Raw genomic sequence first — 21414 nt, 5'->3', positions numbered from 1 at the left:
TTAAAAAATTTACATTGGTAATTATTAATCATCAATACGCATTCCATCTTTTTGTATATGGTTTAGTTTCTCATATCTCAATTATGACGAGGGTGGAGTTCATTCTTCGCTGTGTCAGGTGATGCACTAATTTACTGCACAATGTTATTGCACTGGAGTTGCCTATTATGCTCCTGAATTCATTAACATAGGATTATGCCATGTGCAACTGGACTGTACCCTAGCGGTAATATACACCAATCGCCTAGGTTCTGATTAAGAATACAAGACTAAGGTGGTCATTACAAGTCTGGCGGTCACTTGACCACAAGACTAAGGTGGTGGTTGGACCACCAGCACAGCCAGGATTAGTTATCCCGGAGGTCTGGCGGTTGTGGTGATCCTAATAATTCAATCTTGAGAAGGTATGGAAGAATTACGGTATTTTAACTATGGCCAACTGCACATTGGACGGCACTCAAGGGTTTGCTAATAGTTCGGGATACCCCATCTCTGAACCTCCTGTCCCTTACCTATATTGTTGTGTGAAGGTTTCACAATTTATGGCAGTAAGTCAACACCAGTGGCAGACTTCTGTTTCTCATTTTTTTTAGAGCATAATTCAGGAATGTGGATCACATGCAACTGGAGACTTGTCAATTGGAGCTGGAAAGGCAAGTTTCTTAATTTACTCCAAGGTACAATGGAATACTGTGTCAATTGTGTGTATGTGGCATACTTTTCTTTGGTATTATCAGAACCGAAAATTATTAATACTGTCACTTCTTGGATTCAGAGAGCTATTTAGAGCCAGAATGACTTGCAGAGGAAGCATCATGAATTCAGTTCCACGAATAAATCCTTGTTCTTGGGTGAGTACAGGAGCAGTGTGAGACTTTATCTTTCCTGCAGTCTTCAATAAGCTGAACCTAAAGCAATGATACTTTGCTTTGCCTCAGACTATAAATATTGCCTGGTGAAGAGATTCAAGTTCTGTAAACCTTCCTACAGGAAACTTCACCCATGCACCTTTCTATGGCATTCAGTGAGATTAAACCCTGCATCCACTGCCAAATGTGCCTTGTTTTATTGGAGCATTCATCACAACCTCAGACTCAGTACATCTGACTTCAGGGAGACCTTTCTGAATACAGTCGTAAGAGGACTACTGCTGAAAAAGACTGAACTTCAAAGTGACTTCTATAGCTTGAGTTACATTTTTCACTTGAATCAAACTTTTATATATAGTCTATTCTTTTTTCACTTGTGAACATATCTAACATTTCAACCTGGTCCTGCTAAGACTGTGGGTGGATAGAAGAGAAGAAAGTGTTGGTTAATCCATGAATATTTCATCAAGCATTTATCAATCTACATTAGTAGAGTAATTTTTGATGACTGGAAGTTCAACCCTTCCGTCATATTGAAAATGCACAAAGTGGGTACATTTGGCAGGGGAACTTCTGCCCAATTGGTTAGGGAGTGCCCAGGAGTCAGTACCCTTTATTAGTTTGTGCCAGGCATAAATGTGGCATCTCCAGGCACCCACTTCAAGACACTCCTGGATCTGAGGAAGATCAGAAGAGGGTTGAACCTGCCTTCTGCAACCTGAGAAGAGCCCTAAATGAACTATACCTACTCCCTCCTGTACTCAGGACAAAGAAGTGGACTCAAAGGGACATAAGGATGAACGCCTGTTAATGCTACAGGGACACAACAAGCTACAAGAGGTATTTTCCTACAACTGCCAACTGATCAGTGGCAACTGGAACTGGATTGTTCCCATCATGTTGGCTTCCACCAGCAACTGTCACCCTGTGAGTCTCTAAGCCTCTCCCTTGAGGTCCTGGGGGATTTTAAAAGTGTACTATTGTGGTGAGTTGGGTCATAAGGTACTAAAACCTGAAGGTAAAATATTTGACCAGGACAAACCTGGTTGGTATATTTAACCCACAACCATTGCAGTCAGTGTTAAATTGTGCCTAGGTCCCAGGCTATTCCGACCATTGACTATTATTGGCACTTTATGCTTCTGAATGCTATTGCTACCTATAACATTAGCATTTGCATATCCTGTTTACATTATTGGATTTTTGTCACTTTTGTTTATTAAATTTTACTCTATTTTATTAATTTGATTTGGTATTTTTATTGTGTTGCATTTTGACTTTATTCCTGTTTTGATAACGCATAAATACTTTACAAATTGGCCTAAGCTAAACCTGTCTGCTCTGTGCCATAGCTATCAGGCGACTGATCTCACATTAATTTAGTGACTTTAAGGGTTCACACTGACAAGGGTTGTGTTTAGCCCTTGAGGTAAGTAGTGACTTGCCCCAGTTAATAATCCATTTTTTACTATATTGACAATCTATGTATTGTTAAGAGTGAGACTGAAGACTCATTCCATTAATGTATTCATATTTTAAACAAGAACCCACAGGACTGAACTCCCAGCTCACTTAAGCCATTTGTAATGTAAATTTGACAGTTCTGTATTTGACTATCTCTATTGTCAATCCATGTCACTCTACTGAAAAATGTGTGCCCAATTTGAATACAAAGTGTTGTCATGTCCACCATGTTATCAAATCTAGAAGCTTTGGTGAACTAATACTTGCCTAACAGCATAGTTCTCTGTTGCAAGCTCATGAACAAGTGCCTAATGATATATTAGCAACAAGGATATTCTGCTAATAAGAACAAACGGCTAAAGCAAAAGCTGACTTTGTATGATATTACCACATTACTCCATCTTAAAAATAGAGAATTGAAAAAGAAAACAATACTTTTAAAATGTTTCCTTTATTATTATTATTATTATTCTTGAATTAATTTGATATTGCTCACAAATCACCCCAACTGGGATATCTCTGTACAACCTTTTCATGCCAAAGTATGAAACTGATAGTAAAAAACGTAATAAACAGTGAAAACTAATATTGGCTGATTCTACCAGCAGAGATAAACTCACTGTCAAACCTAGCATCTCTTAGTTATGAAAATGTAAGAGTTAGGCTTACTACTAGCCTGCAGATGCTTAAAAAACAAAAGGTTCCTATACAAGGTTAAATAGTATGGTCTATTTAAAGTGCAGAAAGGGCAATCTATGCCATATGCCTCTCAATAAATGTGCATATATCCTTGAAGCAAATTTTTTTTTTTCATAAAATCCTTCATTAATTGTAACGCCAAATACATAGTCTATATGTAGTCAGTACGGTTAAATCTCTATATACCCGTATTCCTAAACACATTTAGTCCATTAGGAATAAAGATGATAGAGTCTCCGATTTTCAACAGTTTTTAAAACATCATGATTTGAATAAAAAACTACTCAGGTTTGCTGGAATATGCATACAAAAAATCCCCATGGAGGAATTTGGGAGCTGAAATTGAGGCAACTAGAATGACATATTATTAGCATGCTAGGTATCTTAAAAGCTAATGGTGTCAACTGATGAAGAGCTCATATATTTTTTTGATATCGCAAAAATCCGTGAACCATTAGCCCTAAGATAACCAGTAGCCACCGTATTTTAGCAATCCAACTGCTTCTCCTCCAAATGGTATAGATCAGGAATTGGCTCTTATTTTGGTATTTGTGACTATTACTTTATTGGCTTGAATCAAAATATAAATGTTACTAGCAGTATTGCTATGTTCACCAGTTCTGGACTTTACATGAAACAATTACATTGAGTAAGTAGACCATTACATATTACATGTAACATGATTATAATCAGAGGCCGTGTTCAAAGTCATGAAGAATGAATAACCTTTTGCACATTAATATTAGGACACAATCTCCTAAAATGTATTTGTATCAACAAAGCTAATTTGTCTATCTCTTATTCAACTTAATACTAAGAATGGCACATTATATAAATCAACTATGTTTATATACAATGGCTCGGATGTTGAAAACCTTCCTTGAAACAGCCCTCAGATGAGTAAGAAACATTGATAGAGAGAACTTGCTACCCAACACTATTTTGCACTTTGTTGCACCAATAACACTTTAAATGTAAACAATGACCAATAAATCACATTTCTATTTTGGAGGAAAGACTTGAATTCTGTAGGTGACTATGGTACTGACTACCTTTCCGCTGGGACATAGCAGCACTTGTTTGTATGCTAAAGCAGATATATCCTATTGCACATCTACAGGGGATCTTAAAAACTTCCCACGTCATCATAGCCTTTAATACAGACATCATTGTCAAGTCTATTATTTCTATGTAGTTGAGTTCTAGTGTAGCAGATTATATGAAGTGCTTTTAGTCGTACCAATCGGGACCCTGCCTTGGTAGCCCTTAAAGCCACCTCCCTGGGGCATTGCAAAAGTTACCCCCCTCAAAAACATCTAAATCCCTAAAATCTTGTGTCCATTTGAAACCAAGTGATGAGGTGGTGATAAAGCATTTATTAGTTAATATTCTGCAGATCATTTAGATAGCTTTTCCCAATAGCTACTCACATAGCATCCTATCCCTCAGTATCCTGAGTTAGTAATATTACTTTTACCAGTTTTTCCCAATGAATGTGTATTATTGCTATTTGATTCCATTGATCGCTGCAGATATCCTACTAATATGTTCTCTATGAGTTTGTATCAATGTTAATAATATATTAAAGAACAACATATTCTTACACATAGAGTCTATGAGCCAGTGTTCTTTTTCTACTGTATGTTAGTTTGCAGACAAACAAATATTTGGATCAGTCTAGTAAACCGATAATTCAGTGTAGAAATAACTCATTCTACTTTAGCTATTGGCTTTCCTGGCAAACATTAGTTATTTGGCCATCACTAAAGATGAGTGATGGAATTGTGCCTGTGCACACGAGGTTGGAAACCAATTGGTTATTAATTTGGTACCGTTTCCTCGGGGGTGGTTAAATATTGTACTTTTTGTTTTTTCTGTGAAACTTAAAAGTATTCTACGTACGTTTTTTCTCAAAATAAGTGTCTGATTCTCATTGCTCTTGCCCCTGCCTCTTTCCCCCGTCTGTGCCACTGACCATATTCCCACTTCTCCCCGGTGTCTCTAGCTGCTCGTTTGTTATGTCTGTTTAGACAAGATTTTCTTTATTGAATTAACAGTACATGTGGGTGCATTTCATTATTTTAACTGAAGAAAGTAATGCACGTTCTTCTAAAATGGTTGCTTTCCCTGTTGGAATGCATAACTCGTTAATATGTTGCTTTAAAATGCTGAATCTCATGGGACTTTTTAAGATGCACCGTCGAAAATGAGGAAAGATGGCCCATGCATATCCCATTTTAAGAAGCTGGGTCGCAATGCTTTTTTAAATGGCCACCCCATCCAAAATGAGGCGTGATGTGCAGTGCTCACCGCCTGCTAGTCACTTTGGCTTTCACTGAGTTTCCATCCATACAACCACTCACAAATCCACCCAATACTTACCAAACACATAAACTAAGTAAAGGCCGAACCTGGGGCTTTGCAAATGCTTCTTCCTAACATGTAAAACACCAACAAGTTACTTGTTTCAGTAGATGGGGGCGCTCTTAGAGATCAAAGAGCGCTGAAACGAGAAGATGTGAATAGTTGATAGGATTAAGATCACCAGAGTTTGGTGCTCCTGGGACGTTAAGAACTGTTAGACAATAAGACATTTTTGGTTTTTATTTGCTGAGGAGACATCTTTAATCAACAAGGGGCTTTTTTCCTATAAAGCAGAAAGGGGACTAAAAGTGTCCCTTTGTCATAAAATAGAATCTATTAAGTATAAGAGGAAGATAGAACCCGTAACTGTGCCTGATCTTGATATGTCAGACAGCTAAGTCAAATCACTCAGGCTTAACTCAGGTTACACTTCCCATACGGTGGCGGGATACGGTAAACAGATAATCTGTTTTCTTTGCAGCATTGCGTATTTTTAAAATGTATGCTCTTAACCGGGGCCAATATAAATATTTTCCTGGGAGTTTATGATTTAGGGACATTAGGAAACACTTAGAGTTAGCCAGCAATGTTCAGATGCTCTGAGTAATGGAAAAGTAAAGCAATTTCGCAGAGTACCTCTAACATCCAGATCTGCCATTTGACTAATGCTGTTATCAGCATATGAACCATCTGTGACCCTTGGCGGGGCTTGAACAATATCTGCTGGAAGCAGGATAACTCGGAGATTAATCTGCGGCCATTGGGGAAAGCTGTGGCTGCCTCGCACATAGAGCATAAGGCGGCTTTCCAGTGGCTAATCTCGCATTTTCAGATGCTTCCCATTGCATAATATACATTTTTACTCTGAAAAAGGATCAGCGCATTCTTTAATGCTAAATTTAGAAACTGTTGCAGAATTAGTTTTTACAAATTTTTATCGTGAGCTTCAAAGTGGATGAAAACCACCTGGCTTGCAAGAAGACACTTACCCTTGTGGGCTGAAGTAAAATTCTGCAATGCACGCCCTCGTCGTTCTCTTGATGCCTGGAAACAGGGGCTGCATACAGTGGGTGCAATTTAAATTCAGTAGATTATATTGTGAGATTGCATACTTTGGGACTGATCTTTGGACGTCATAAATTGTGCTTCCGCCTTCAGATGTGTTTCTGGATATGACTCTCAGACGCTAACCTCCGCTTTTGCACCCCCTGGCTGGAAGCGCAGAGCGGATCACACAGCATCATCACCATTGTGAACACGGGTATGTCTATAGCATGGCATTACACAGGCATCTGCTCCGTGATCACCTCTACACGCCTACTTACATTTTACATCACCTGAGATATTCCTTTACCACATCATTAGTTATGTTTTTGACAAATTCAGGTGTCAATCAAACCCCAGCACTTGTGATTTGGCCCCCAGCCTCTTTCTCTACTTACCAAATGCTTCAGCTTCTTGGAGTTAGAGGACTGATATCTTTGAGCTGCAGCTCAAACTTCTTGTAAGCTAAAGATTTGGGTCGCGATTCTAAACCATCTTGATTGGTCCTACCTGTAGGTGACAGGGAGCAACTTTAACTCAAAAATATTGTGAATCAGAGGTACAAACTACCCATACCTATGCTGCTTCTTGCGATTTTCTGACTTGGTCCCATTGTTTTCATGGGCCTTTCTAACCCTTTTCCCCTAATCATTTTTTAATAATTTCAGCAATCTCCTCTAACCCTGATATTATCATCTTTTATTTTACCTATTACACTCAACTTTTCATTTTTCTGTTCCTTATTTCCTAGTTGTTTTATTGATTATCTGCACTCCTACTACACTTAGGGCCAGATGTAGCAAAGGGTTTTACCCATTTTGTGTCTATGGGAAAATGTGTTCGTACATATGGCCCTTAATAACTCATATCCGGGGTTTGAATAGTCATACTGGCCTAGATAGCTAAAGTTAGTCGACGAACCCCAAGGGAAACCCTTTTAGACCTTTTGGCTGGACTATGGGACTTAGCCCAAAAGATTGATTCTCACACTTTCCACATTGTAACTTAACAGAAAACGTCATGCTGTAGCCCAACGTGCCTCTCAGCGGTGTAAAACAAAAAACGTGTTAAAATTAATCAAGAATAATCTCAGCTCCTGACTAGATGATTGTTGTTGGAACATCTATTATAATTAAATTCTCAAATTTGAATAAATTACTCGTGCTATCGTTCAGGGAATAATTTAGTAGTCAAACAATCTGAAAGAAAAGGTGTTAAGGGCAGTGTTATATGCTATGTCAAAATTGAGGAACCAGAGCAGTATGTCATACTTTCAAACAACCTGCCTCTGGTACATCTCAGTGCAGTAATCTCTGACCACGGTATCTGCATCCAGGCTGGCATTCCACGTACAAGTGATTGACTTCTCTTCACTACATGTACAACATATGCTGCATTTGACATAGCAAAGAAAAACCCAATTGATGTTCAACATGCACCACCATTACTACCCACAGCAGTAGAAATGGTAGGGGAAATAGTACACAGTGTGCTGCCTACTGGGCCAATGCCAAATGCTAATAGGAGTTAAGGAAAAACGTGGTCTGGGAAGATGTTGGACCTGTGTGGCAAGGTGGTTTTGGCAAGAAAACTCTGACCAGCTGAAAGTTCCTTGTGTAGGCCGTTGCTCAAATCTGGCTTGATTACATGAGGTTAAGATTGCCGAGGTGTGCCATGGATGTTAGTATTAGTTCAAAAATGTAAAAGAGAAAAAGTAGTTTTACTACAATCCAATTAATTTGCAGATCTTCATTACTGGTTCTTTTGAGGCATGCTCTTCCATAGTCACTCCTTCTAACATAAGCATGTACAAGCCCTGAAGCCAGATCAGGGAACTGCCCTCTTCTAACTTTGGAACAAGTCCTGGGCACAGTGGTCCAAGACAGGGGTAAGAAGGGACAAGAACAAACAGTCTTCTAATATTCTCCTGGGAGGTAAATGGACGTATTCCAACAGACCATGTTCCAAACAAGGTCTGAAGTGCCAGTGAATCAAAAACGACTTTGTAAAAAGGAAACTAACATACAACTTGTAGGTGACCCTAAGCCTATCTGTAAAATGTTTCTACACATCCATGCCTTCTTATAGCTGTGGGTGATGCAGATCCTGTCGATAGTGGTGCCAACAATCTTCCAATGTGCTTTGTGTTCATAACTTAAGGTGGCAGGGGACAGTTCTACAGTTCTAGTGTTGAGGAGTTTTTACCTGCCCCATCTCTATCTTCAATAAACTGGTTCATCCCAATCCACTTCAAAGGGATTACAATGCTATCTGACAACATTAGCCCACGAAATCAAATTGGTCTGCTACTCTCTGGACTTAGAAAGAACATCCTCATGAAAAGAAACAACTATCACCTACGCAACCTATTTTTGGATGTCCTCGCAAAGCTTTCCTCCTCTTCTACTACTTTCCTTGCGTATTGTGTGAGCTCACTCTGATGCTTGATACACAGACATGATCCAAGAATAATGCTAATAGGTCTGAGGTGAATACTGGTCATTCTGGGTTAAGTGTGAAATAAATGAGGAAGGGCCTCGGCTATGGACACTGTAGCTGGACTAGGCACTCAATATGTCCCGTCTCAAAGCTCCCTAAAGTAAAATAGCAAGCTCATCCAATTAGAAATATCTGTTTCATGGGTCAAAATAGATTTATTTTACAGTGTTGTTGGTGTTTGCATCTGCCAAGTATGAAATACAATAATAATAGCTGTACTAGAGGCCAAAAGCATTATGTTTGTATGTTTTGCAGAGGATAAGGGTGGGCCTCTTAAACAGATCTCCCGCTACAGAAGTTGTCATAGATTCAGAATTCCAAATTGAAAAAAATACATGAGAAAACAGAACATTAATTAATCTTGTCAGGCACAACAGTAACCACCTAGAGGACCTCCTGCCGGTAAAGGTATATGGGAAAGAAACAGGACGGGTCCATCATTAAGAGAGGAGCCTGGTGCGTGTGTCAGAGCTTGCATAAAAATGGAGGAGCAAAATTTTGAAAGCAGTATGAAGACCATTGAGGACTTCACTGAAAGACAGAGTCAAATGCTTTACCGCTACCTTGAGGGTGGTGCGTGGCAGAGATTATTGATTAGATGTCATAAATAATGTCGATTTGAACATGTTCTCCCTTCATTACTGGCAAGCTACTAGCTATGCATATCACGTTTGCACCTCTGTATTAATCATGTGATGTATGTTTACTGTTTATGAGACTATAGTGGTGTTCCCAGCATAGCAAAACCCACGTTACACGAGCTACAGTAAACAGTCCCTCAACCAATGCACAAAGGCTGTCATGTAATGACATCCTGCTGCAGTGTTTTTTGTTTGAAGCCATATACATCCCCTTTGTCAGTCCTTTCTTAGGGAGACACAAAGCATCAGTAGTCAGGGTGGACATCAGCCATCCTAATGTAATTCTAGGGAGATGGGGTGCGGCTCTTGCTGCTACGACAGTCAGGTGTAGGGCTTCTTGTTCTGCCAGTTGTTGACTCGTAAGAAAATCCATGATGTGAATTAAATCCTGAACCTACAGTTCACATAATCAACAGTGGCTCAGTATCAGATCACGTTAATGGTTAGCAATAATATGTATTTGCCTCAGGCAAAATACCAAGAAGGAAAAGTCCCAGTCTTACCACCACTGCATAGGTTAAAAAGAGTCATGGAATATTCTAAATGTGCAGCTTTCTCCCTGACCATGTCGGCCATGACGCTCGCGCTGCAAGAATGTACACTAAGCCGCACTCCAAAGCTTCTCATTAAAGGAGACTTTGCATATGAATTATCTTCGATCCTCTTCTGCTGTGCACGCATTACGCACCGATGAATTGCTAGCGCTGTTTGCAGCCAGAGCTAAAATCTCAGAAGAATACCAACTTCAATAGACCGACAGTTTTAACATTTGTTGACTCAAACACTCAAAGCCTTTTGTGCGTTGATGGTGCCTCACACTTCTTCCAGTTGCGTCACCCTGCCGCCCCTAAAGGCACGCCAGGATGGAAGCTGCTGCCACGAGACAAATATGTTGTATAGGGGCCATAATGAGCAGTGGGCTGCAAGCACCTGAAACCCGATCCGCACTGCTATCTATGATTGGATCTGCTGAAGAGAAATGCACACTATGGTGCTTCGAAGACACGGTCTCGTTCTAAATATTATTCTGGGCTCCATCCAGCACTACGTTTGGTTCGCAGGCTTCCTGTCGAGTCTATCTCAGAAGATGTGTATTAAAGCGCGGTATTACATTCGGAGAGGCACGCGAGAAGTCAGAATAATGCTGCAACGAGGCCCCTGGGAAATGCAGTCCTATTTCTGTTTTTTTTCGTTATGTGATTTTTATTCCTGAGAATATCTTTGCAAACAAGCAGCGTGGATCACTGGGGAAACGGCTATTTGTGTTGAAATGTCTTTATTTGTTTTGGCATGAAAGCATGCGTCAGCCCATAGAAAATGTTGCTTGATAAGTATCATATTCAAACTGTGGAAAGAAATAAAAACAAGCATTTGCAATGCAATGGATCTCGTGTTTGCTTGAGTTAGAGCTATTAGTGTTGTAAACTCCTAACCAGACTTTTCTTGCCACATAAACTGAAAATGAAAAGTAATACAATTTCACACAAAGGAGCTGATTTAAAGCACCACTCCATGAGTGTGAAGGTTACTAATCAGAACAAAAAGACTGGTCTGGGTTTGCCTTTGCATAGTTATAAAAAAAAAAGTGAAACCGTGGTGTGTAAAGCCTGGAATTTGCAAAGGGGCACTAGGATAAACAATAGAATTAAACTGCTAGTCTTCAAAAGTGCTCGATTACTGCCCACCGAGATCTGGCTGCCTACGAAATAAAGAGAAAAAGTTGTCCAGAAACCATGCGGAAAACATGGTGCCTCGTATGTTTTCAGTAGTTGGCTGGTGCTCTTGAGGAGGGTTAAGCACCGGAAAAGGCATGATGTATGCATGCCTTTCACTAATGAAAGAAATCAAGCTAATTTTGAAATACAAGCCCACAAAACAACGAAAGTGATGGGCGTGACATGGGCAGGGTTAAAAGCCCACAAAGAGATTACAACAGGGACAGAGCGCTTGCACGTTCAACCCTAAAAAGGTGTGTGCCCTTTCCTTGGTGGACATTCTTCTCAGCAGCTTAACGCGTGACTTACTTCCATATACCTCAAATAAATATTTGGTATTGTGCGGCAGATACTGTGCCGTTTGTATAAGAAAATAAGACCTGTTGTAGGAATTTCCCTCAGTGTCATAACAAGGGTGCCCTGGGCCCTAATGTAAACAAAGAAAATGCAAATATCCCCCTGCCCTCCTCGCCGGGGTGCCCTTTAGGATGTAAAGACAGCTATAATTGGGGTGCAGAGGGCTGCTCACACCCCTTGATGCCAGTGTCACTGCACCATCTTCATTGATAATTGGTATAACCCTGATTTCTCTTCCATTTTCTGTAATCCTTCATCGTCTCAAATACTCAAAAAGCATGGCTGAAAAAGCTAGTACATTTCAGTATAAAGTAGCATAGAGTTCCCTGTGAAGTTTTTGTTTAAGGAAACATCTGAGGTATAACAACAGTTTATTTTGCACGCACACACGCTACACACTGAATTGCTTCATATCACTTAGAAAATAAGTGTAAATGTTACACAACTGAATGGTACTTACATCATGAGCTCTGAACTTGTGACTTGTTAACAGTTTATTCAAGGCACAATGTTCATCTCATTGAGGTGTTTCTTTAGCATCCAGATCATAGTTTAATAACTGGGAGAAGAGAAAAGTCTGACAGAGGCCATGTGACAATGTAGCATTGCTTTGTTAAATGTGGCATCCACTTGAATCAATGTTCAACCTGTGTGTTTCATTCATGTGATTCAATATACAGCTGAAAGGTCAAGTAATAGTCAATGTACTGTAAAGCGAGGGAGACTGACTAACACCCAATGAGAAGAAAAATTAAGCTGTCATCATATATACTATGAAGAGGACAGATTAACATACTTTGTGTTTCAAAAATATCGGTGTTTTCTGCTAAGATTGAAAGTGTTACCTTACGCGCTTCTACAAAATGTTGAAAGATAGTAAAGCTGTGGTGTCACATGCATTACCTAAATTACAAACAGGAAGGTGGCAATGGGAAAGATGACACAGGCCAGACCAACAGTCTGAACTGGACTGTCAATGCAGCCGCAAGATGGGTGCTGGAAGGGACCAAGGACCACCACCCTCTTCTCCTCCGCTGGCGTCGCCTGTGGATCCACATCTGCTCAGGAAGCTGTGTGCATTTTGGGTTATTTAGAGTGTGCTTTCTGTTTATTCTTTGTTTACTTGATAGTTCAGGACGGATCTGAATCTTTCTCCTTTGAACTGTCTCTAGTGAAATATTTATAGACATTAGAAACACATTTTGTAAGCCAGGCAGTGTCTAACGTAAGCCGTTGGTGGACTAAATGAGGAATAATAAACAGCATTTAGCCCTACCCTTAGTTCTCCAGGCGGCTAGCCTCGCTGCAGGGAAGAACACTATTTTTCCAAACCTGTGATTGTGCTTTAAAATTGTATCACTTCTCATGTAAAACTTTGTTTTTAAAATTACTACTTTCTCTTAATCTTGTCTTTTTTTACCTTCTCTATTTCTTCCTATTCATTGGGAATGTACTTGTTTTGGTGTCTTTTTTCTGTTTCTCTTGCTTTCACCTGAGTAGTGGGGTGGGGCCTGTTTGGGCCCCTTCATACACTGTGCCAAAAGCTTCAGCGAATGCTCCATGTAGCTGCCACTCTTGTTTTCTATTTTGGTTATGCATTTTCAAAAGTTTACTTCAAGGAGGCAGCTAAAAACTGACTTAGATCAGACTTAAAAAAACATAACATAACATGGGGACCTAACATTCCTCTTCTGTATCAGATGAGTATAAACAAATCACTGTACTCATTGATGACATGCCACAAAATCCCACTTGTGACATCTTGAGACATCCACTATCAATGGAACGTGGCACTTGTGGCTTCCTAGACACACATTGACAGAAAGTGGTATTTTCTAGTTTTCCAAGACACCCAGTGACAGATAGTCATACTTGTAATATGCCAACCCTTACAGTCAGTAAGTGGCATGTTTAGCATCCTTAGACACTTAATGCTAGGAAATGCCAATAATGTACCACCACTTTCAGAAAGCAGCACCTGTCCAAAGATATACCCTGTCAGGAAGGAGCAATGATGACACCCACTGTCAGAAAGTGCCACTACTAATCGTCCCACAGTCATTGCCTGTAAGTGGAACTTTGAGCATGCAAAGGAACTCATAGTCAGATAGTAACACTTCTAACATCCCCACACGTTGTCAGTAAGTTGAACCAATAATGTCCCAAAACATCTCCTGTCAGAAACTGGCACTAGTAAAAACCCACAATACTCTTTCTGAAATTGACACCTGTAATATCTCAGGCTACCCGCTGTTCGAAACTGACATTTGTAACTTCACATCCAAAGCCAGAAAAGAGGACTTCGGCATGCCAAGAAACCCAACCACCTGAAAGGGGAAATTATAACAAGACATCAACTAGCAACATACCAACACCCTGAGGCAAAGGTGCTGCTAACATCTAAAAATACCCAGTGACAGAAATGGGCATTAATTATATCCTCAACATTGAGCACTGGCAAAACCCTCAACATCTAATGTCAGAAAGTGGTATTTAAAACATAACAAGGGATCAAGTGTGAAAGGTCACACCTTGCGCTTCCTTAACATACATTAGCAGAAAGTCTCACTGGTGATTTCCAATACTGGAAAATGTCACTTGCATGATGTCAAGGCCCAGACTGTGTAAAAAGCAGAAGTCGTAACTTAATGTAAAATCCACTGTCGGAAAATGGCACTTATAGCATATTTGGGAATTTAATATGGGAAATGGCATTTGTAAAATCCTACAGGATCACTAAGGTACCTCTTAAATATAATAAGTCGCTGAAGTACAAAATCTATTTGCTAAAAAAATGATTTAGATTTTAGGAAATCGAAGTGACCACGTGATGTGTGAGAGCTGGGAAGTCGTATAGTGAGCTCTCAGTGATCAACAACAGTGGCCCGAACTTGCAATCAGATACCAGCATTTGTAAAAGCCAACACATCTGGCCTTTCTTTGAATGAAAGTAATTCTTTGCTGATCGCAATTTTTTTATGTATGGTTTTGCAGACTGGTCAGCGGGTCAATGCGAGAACCAGTTAAAGGTGAATGAATAGCCCTGCAAGTGCACAAATAGATACATGAATTAGTAAGGTTGTGTCATGGATACATGAATGAATGGGTGAGTGATCTGGTGCATAGATTAATGAATGCATAGATGACGGAGTGCATTAAACATCATGTGAGAACAATTGCTTAATTTTAGAAGGAATGTAATACAATATATAAGAATACATTTGAATAGAAAATGGCCTTTTGATGAAAGCCTAAATGAAAATTAAACAATTATATGCAACACAAGTGTTGACCAAATGCTCTGTATAATTCTAAGCTTAAGGGTTGCGCTATAGCGACAGTGTTATAAGGACAGCGCCATGGAGTCAGTGCTGTGGAGACTAGTACTGTGTGGAATTCCATTTACACCAGAGTAATTGAAGTAACTTTTGTAATTTCGGTAATTCTGCGTTGCTCTTTGATGCAGAACTACCAATAATTATGCCATCACTCCTCGTCGCGCAATTAAGAGTAATTTAGGGGGAAATCCTAATGTAAAAACACATTTAGAGAGCACAAGCGGCCGCTCGCACTCGCTGTTTGTGTTCTGCTGCATTTAGTGCTGTTTCTCAGGGCAAAATGCATCCTTGTGTCCATTTTGGATGTAAGGGAGCATTTTATGCTAATAAAATAGCTCTGTCAGTAGTACGTTGGGGAAAATTTGTGCGCTAAAAAATAGCACTAAATTCAGAATTACACTTCTTGTGTTATTCAACTGCGCTGAATTACGTGAGTTACACCCACCCCTATTGAAGACAGTAGGAAATCACTTTTGCAGTAAGCAAAACTCTGAAATGATCCATGGAGATTTAGACAATAATACATTAAACTGTGACAAAAGCATCAGAGTTAATGAGTGTGTAGTAGGATTTCTTAATTAAGTTGACTGGAGCACAGGCTAGCCCATGCCCTCCTGCATTCCACATATTTTATGGCACCCAGCACAAGTGACCGGAGGAGATGGATGGCATGGCTCTTGCTAACACTTTGGTTAAGGCATTTGACAGAGGTCTTGAAGCAATGTGCAACACCAAGTAACCGGGAACTCTCCTCTCCAGTGCAAGTCAGTCAGCTTTGGAAGAAGAGGGTGTTGTGTTTGGGGGCATAGGAGAGACAATTCCTCATGAAATAGACTCACCAGTTATGTAAACTTTAATATATTATGCAGATGAGTAAGCTGATGTTTGATTGGGACAGGTCTGGAAACATTGGCAAAAGACTACCCAAGACCTCCATGTTAACTTAGGAAGAGAAGTATAGCTATCTCCAAGAACATTGGACATAGATTGTGTTGTTCAAGGATATACTATGTCCTAAAGTCATGGGAAGTCATAATATCACCTACCTGGAATTTGTCAACCTGCAATGTTAAAATGTAATATTCAGTTAATTAACCAGCAGTATCATTTGGCCTTCATGGAGTTCATACCATGTGCTTCAGTTAAGAAATGCACCTTGTTTCCTATTAACTGCGGGGTTGATTATTTTTACTTATTGATGTGTGCCATATACAGTTTATTGATAAGGCAAGGGTTGGGTTAGTAAGGTTCTGTGTAAGTTGTCTTTTGTTTGGGAACTGCTGTTTATGTTACGGTTGTGGTGTGCTGGAAGCTTAGTACCACAAGACAGGTTGGGGAGTTTAACTAATCCGCCTGCAGGTTGTAGCAATAGTACTGTGCGAGCATTTACTTTCAACCCTGTATGTGGTCTAATTACTAATTTAGAGAAAAGTATGTAGTTCTCATCTGTGTGTGTTATTGTGTAGATATATGCCGGTTGTGTGTGTCCAGGTGTTGCAGTAGCACCTCTTCTTGAGAGAGACATGAGTGTAGCACGCTTAGATGTGTGTTGCTGCTTACATAGGCATGAACCGAACCCTCTTGCTAGAGTTGCATGGCTATGTTTGGGAAGTGCAGTACCTTGTTGTGAGGAGTTGTTTGGGGGAGTGGCCTGTGGTGTGGTAAGTTCAGCAACAGTAGCAACCTGTTGTGAAGAGTTGCATGGGAGCTTACCCCGTGGTGCGTTAATAGTAATAGTAAAGAGTAATATCATGTTGTGGGAAGTTGCCTGAAGACTTGCCTGTAGGTGCAATGCAATGTGGGTGAAGAGAAATACCATGTCACAAGAGGGTGCAAGGAGGAATTCCCTGCAAAATGAAAATTTGGGGAAGTTAAGTAATTCTGTGGTGTAGTGGCTGATAGCCACACGTTTTGTAGTGTATTGTGGGTGATAGCACAAGTTTCGTCTGAGTTGTTATTCTGCATGAATGGGAAGATTTGACAGATGTGTGGTACAGGAGGCACAGTGTGTTTGTGATTGTTTTGTGGTGCGTCATATTCAGTTTGTGTGTAATGGAGTCAGTTAGTGTTGTGTTTGAATGGCAGCATCTGATGTAGCAGTAGTGTGTTAAAGATCAATACTTCCATGTGTGCTGATTTGGTCTGGAGGAATGATTGTATTTCTGGATTGTACTAGTATTCGACTGCATTGTTGTGTTGCATCAATACTTTTCAGTATGGAGGCTGTCATCAGTGTGTTTGGAGGGCGTCCCTAAGTTCTCTGGTTCAGTTTCCAGCGTGCAATGTTCTAGGTGCAGATTAAGCACTTTCTTCAGCCTGGTACTTGGACATGTTGGCATGGCCAACTAGTGTGACAGGGTGTGGAGGACATTTCAGTACTGGGCTTCTCTTTTGTGTGTGAACATGTGGTGAAGTGTGTTGTCCTTGTGGAGATGCATATGTTGCTTGTGGGAGACGTCCGAGGTGTGAGAGTTTGTTGTGCTGTGCAGATTAGTAAAGTGAGGTTGATATCTGGTGACACTGTGATGACAGATTTCATGTTGCAGTCTGGCCATGTGAATTTTAAGCGGAGGTCATGTGTCCTTAAACTTTTCATTTTTATTTTGTGCCTTGAATGCTTAGACGTGTTGAAGGAAATTGGTGGGTTTTGTGCCATGCGTATAGCGTGACTAGGTGTCAGTGACTTCATGTCCTGCTTGCATAAATGTTGTGAGACTCCAAAATAAGTAAGTAGGCATGTGGTGGCAGGGTCTCATATCCAAGGAGGTGGCAGGACTTCCACATCTTGTACTGTTGCATATTGTTAGTAATAACATATGCCTGATAACGAAAAACCTCTATTTCTGTATGATTTCCACATGCATGTTAGGCACAATTAATTATTTACATTGTCAAAGATTGTAAGAATCTAAGCGCAGGTCTGCTCTTGGAAGCTTAACACATGCTGTTTGATAAAACGTGCTCTATGTAATCTATCAAATTTACAAAAAAAACGTGCAAAGTGCAAAGAAATTCCATCACCAGAGCAGATCATATTGTCTTAAACATTGACCAGTTTCCGAATATGCCACTAAAAAGAGTACAGTAGTTAACCGGAAAAAAGTTAGACTAAAACGTCGGTGATGATTTAAAATAAGAGATAAAACTGGATGACTTCACCTATTGGTATTAGCACGTGTGCTGTGACTGTTCTCTTAGTCATGTCATAATGTTCCCTAGTAGCCCTTGCCAAGTCATTCAGTTTATATGTAATTTCGGTTTGTTCAGGAATGGTGGTACCGTTACCCTCGGTGATGCCAAGACTTATGACAAGGGTGCTAGGACAAGATCTAATAATCTCTAGCCAAGGAATTTTGTAGCGGCGGTCAAAGGAGAGGCAGTCCGTTATTAACGCCCTATTCCAAGTAGCTTCAGGTTGCATCCAAATGGAACACCAAAAGTGCGTGCCTTGATCTAATTATATCCTCAACATGGGAAAGGCCTAACTCCTTTTGGCAGATAAACATAGGGAAGGATTGAGAAATGGAAAGCAATCTTCTGGCTACTGAAATGGCTGCTATTGCAGTGACTGACAGTCAGTGTACTCGAGCCATAGGTAGCAGCAAAAACACTCTTGCTATTGTATATCGAGAACATCTGCCTAATGGCCCTTGACCTCAATTTACAGTCGAACCTGAAGATAGATGAAACCCAGAGGTCTTCACATTTTTAATGCTGACACCCTCTCTCAAAATATTTTAGGCGTAAGGACCCCATCATGACAAAAATTTCTAGAACCTGGTATTCCTCATCATCGACAACCGTAAATGTCCCCAATTCCCACAGCAAATCCTTTTTATGGTAGATAAATAATATTAGCCAGTCTATAGCAAACCAAAGTTTTGTGGCTGACTCCTAGTTATGTTAGTTTGCTGCTGTTGTTGGCTTCAGTCATGTTTGGGGAGAGGCTGGAGGGCCTTGAGAGTCGGAGCACAGAGAACCATGTGATAGCGCTTCCTGACCCAGTGGTATAACATCCTGTGCTGTGCCCCCATGCACCATAGTGCTTAATTAATGTGTGCACCAGCAACACACTGCTATCTTTTTCTGCTGCTGCATGGGAGTGAGAGCTGGCCTAGGTGCAGGGGGTGGAGCCATATGCTGAGGCATGCGCTGTCTGGGCGGGAGAGCAGCTGTGACAGCGGCTAGCACAGTACTGTAGGACAGTGCATGTCTGCACGACTTAAAGGTGAGGTGCCCCTCACATAAAAAAAACCACATATACAGTGTTCAATTTAGCCCAAAATTAAGTCAGTGGCTGCACATTGTCAATGAGACATGCATCAAAGTGGAGCCACAGGCAGCAGCGTGAAAAAGAAAGATAACTGCTGCTTGCACCCTGCTGAGTGAGTCTCAGCTGTGGTCAGACTGCTGCAGTCAGTGCAGCTGAGCCCCCAGGCTAGCGTGACCAGTGCCAGCTAGCCACACAATTAAATCTTGGGTGGTGCAGTAGAAAATAGTGACTTATGTATTTTCAGTGCTCCGAGGTCTCAACCTGTGACAGTAAGCACTATAAATATGCAAGTCATTATTTTAAACTTGCATTACACACAGTATGAAATATACTGCTACAAAATGCATAAAAAGTTTTATAATAAAATGGTGTTTCTAAAATATAGATTTCAGCAATACCAACACTGTGCAATGCAATTTTTTTTATATACCTGCCCCTTCAACACCCACTCGTGGTAGTAAACGCTATGTAAATACAATTACAATTAAAATCACTCACATCAGAGCTCAGTTGTTAACTGCACTACCACTCAAATGTAATAAATCTTTGTTATCACAAAGATTCAATCAATTAAAGTCAGTAATGGCTCCCAAGCATCCTTTACATTTGCAGATGACCTTTTGCATTTGCAGACTAACTCTTAGGGCACATTTGGCATCAGATACCCTGGCAGAAAGATGTTTATCTGTCTGCCCAGCTTCCATTTTCACAGCACAGGACACCCCCTAAACGACACTTCAGCTGAAGCATTTACAATATAAGAATTAACCATCTTCTGACAGTTGTTTTACAAAAGTAGAACTTTTCATAAATCCTTTTTGTGTTGACAGTAACACTGGGGAATGTGTGACACCCTTCCCATGACTCCAAGCCCCCCTGGGGGTCACACCCCACGGATTGAAGACCTCTGATGTAGCCGTTTTATTTAGCTGCTGGATTTTAATTCACATTTCAGGAACTCAGTTCCCCATGCTGTCAAACCTACCTACATAACAGAAGGTACTCTAGGGATCTGGATATTGTTGATGACAAAATGCCTGGTTTGAGGGGCACCCTTACCATAAATCATGATGAAAGTTTATGTAAGGTTTACACTTAAACACAGATTTTCCATAAATGAATGAAAGATTTTAACAATAATTGTAGGCAGTTGACTGAGCATGCCATAAGGACAGCATTGTCTGCATACATAAGGACAGGAATTGGTCTGGTACCTATCCTAGGTAAATCAGTGAAACAATTAAGAAGAGCACATTACAATCCATTTACATAAAATGTAAGCAAGAAAGGGACCAGAATGAACCCCTTTCTTACTCCCCTTTTCACTCAGAAAGATCTTGTACATTCTCCCCCTTGGCCATAATGGAACCGAGCAGTAGCGTTCTAATTAAGATGATTAGGAAGATGATTATTTGCAGATCAGCTCTTAGCAAGCTTATAATTTGCCATAGTTTGGTATGACTGACAGAATCAAACCCACTGCTAAGGTCCATGAATCCTAGGAGGAGAAAGACCTCCTGTGCCCTGGTGTATTTACCTACTAATAGTCCCAGGTTTAGACCCTCTTCCAGGCTCCACAGACCCTTTTTAATGCCGATCTGAGATAATGAAGTGATCCTCGCCATGTTTCCTGCTTGATTCTTATTTGGTGTTAAATTAATTTCACCAGTTTAAATTTACTAAATTATCATAGGGTTCTGAGCTTGTTCTCATAGCTTCGTTCTCTGAGAATAAATTATTATACTGGGTAATCCATTTCACTTATGAACTCAAGTGTTTAAAGAGGATACTTTTGCCCCCTAAAATAAGTTGACCATTGACCAGAATAAACAGTAATCCTTCATCTGACTAGCTCCTACCACATTATTCCATGCCTTCTCCTGAATTGTAGCTTTACGCTGCTTGAAAACCTGTTTATACGGAACTTACCAGTCATTAGAATCCCTGGATATGTAGTTGTTGTCTCATTTGCTTGTTTGACATGAGGCATGGGGGGGACCCCATGTTTTGACCTGTAGCAGAGTGTCTGCGACTTCTATTTGTTGTGTTAGTGTGACTGCATGAGTATTGGACAGTTTAACAGATGCTTGTTGGGTGAATATGTAGGCTGGACATGTTTGAGATTGAATGATTGTGAATGATTGTCCCTCT

The 21414-nt window shown here is 40.3% G+C and overlaps 1 protein-coding gene across 1 annotated transcript in view; it reads right to left on the bottom strand.

Annotated features, from left to right (window-relative positions):
- Positions 1-21414, bottom strand: part of CAMK1D (calcium/calmodulin dependent protein kinase ID) — a 1292386-nt gene that overhangs the window by 30013 nt on the left and 1240959 nt on the right. The window lies entirely within an intron of this gene.

This window comes from Pleurodeles waltl, chromosome 4_1, assembly GCF_031143425.1.
Source record: "Pleurodeles waltl isolate 20211129_DDA chromosome 4_1, aPleWal1.hap1.20221129, whole genome shotgun sequence".
Taxonomy (NCBI): domain Eukaryota; kingdom Metazoa; phylum Chordata; class Amphibia; order Caudata; family Salamandridae; genus Pleurodeles; species Pleurodeles waltl.
Note: the sequence above shows the minus strand (reverse complement) of the source record. Positions and strands in the feature narration are given on the sequence as shown.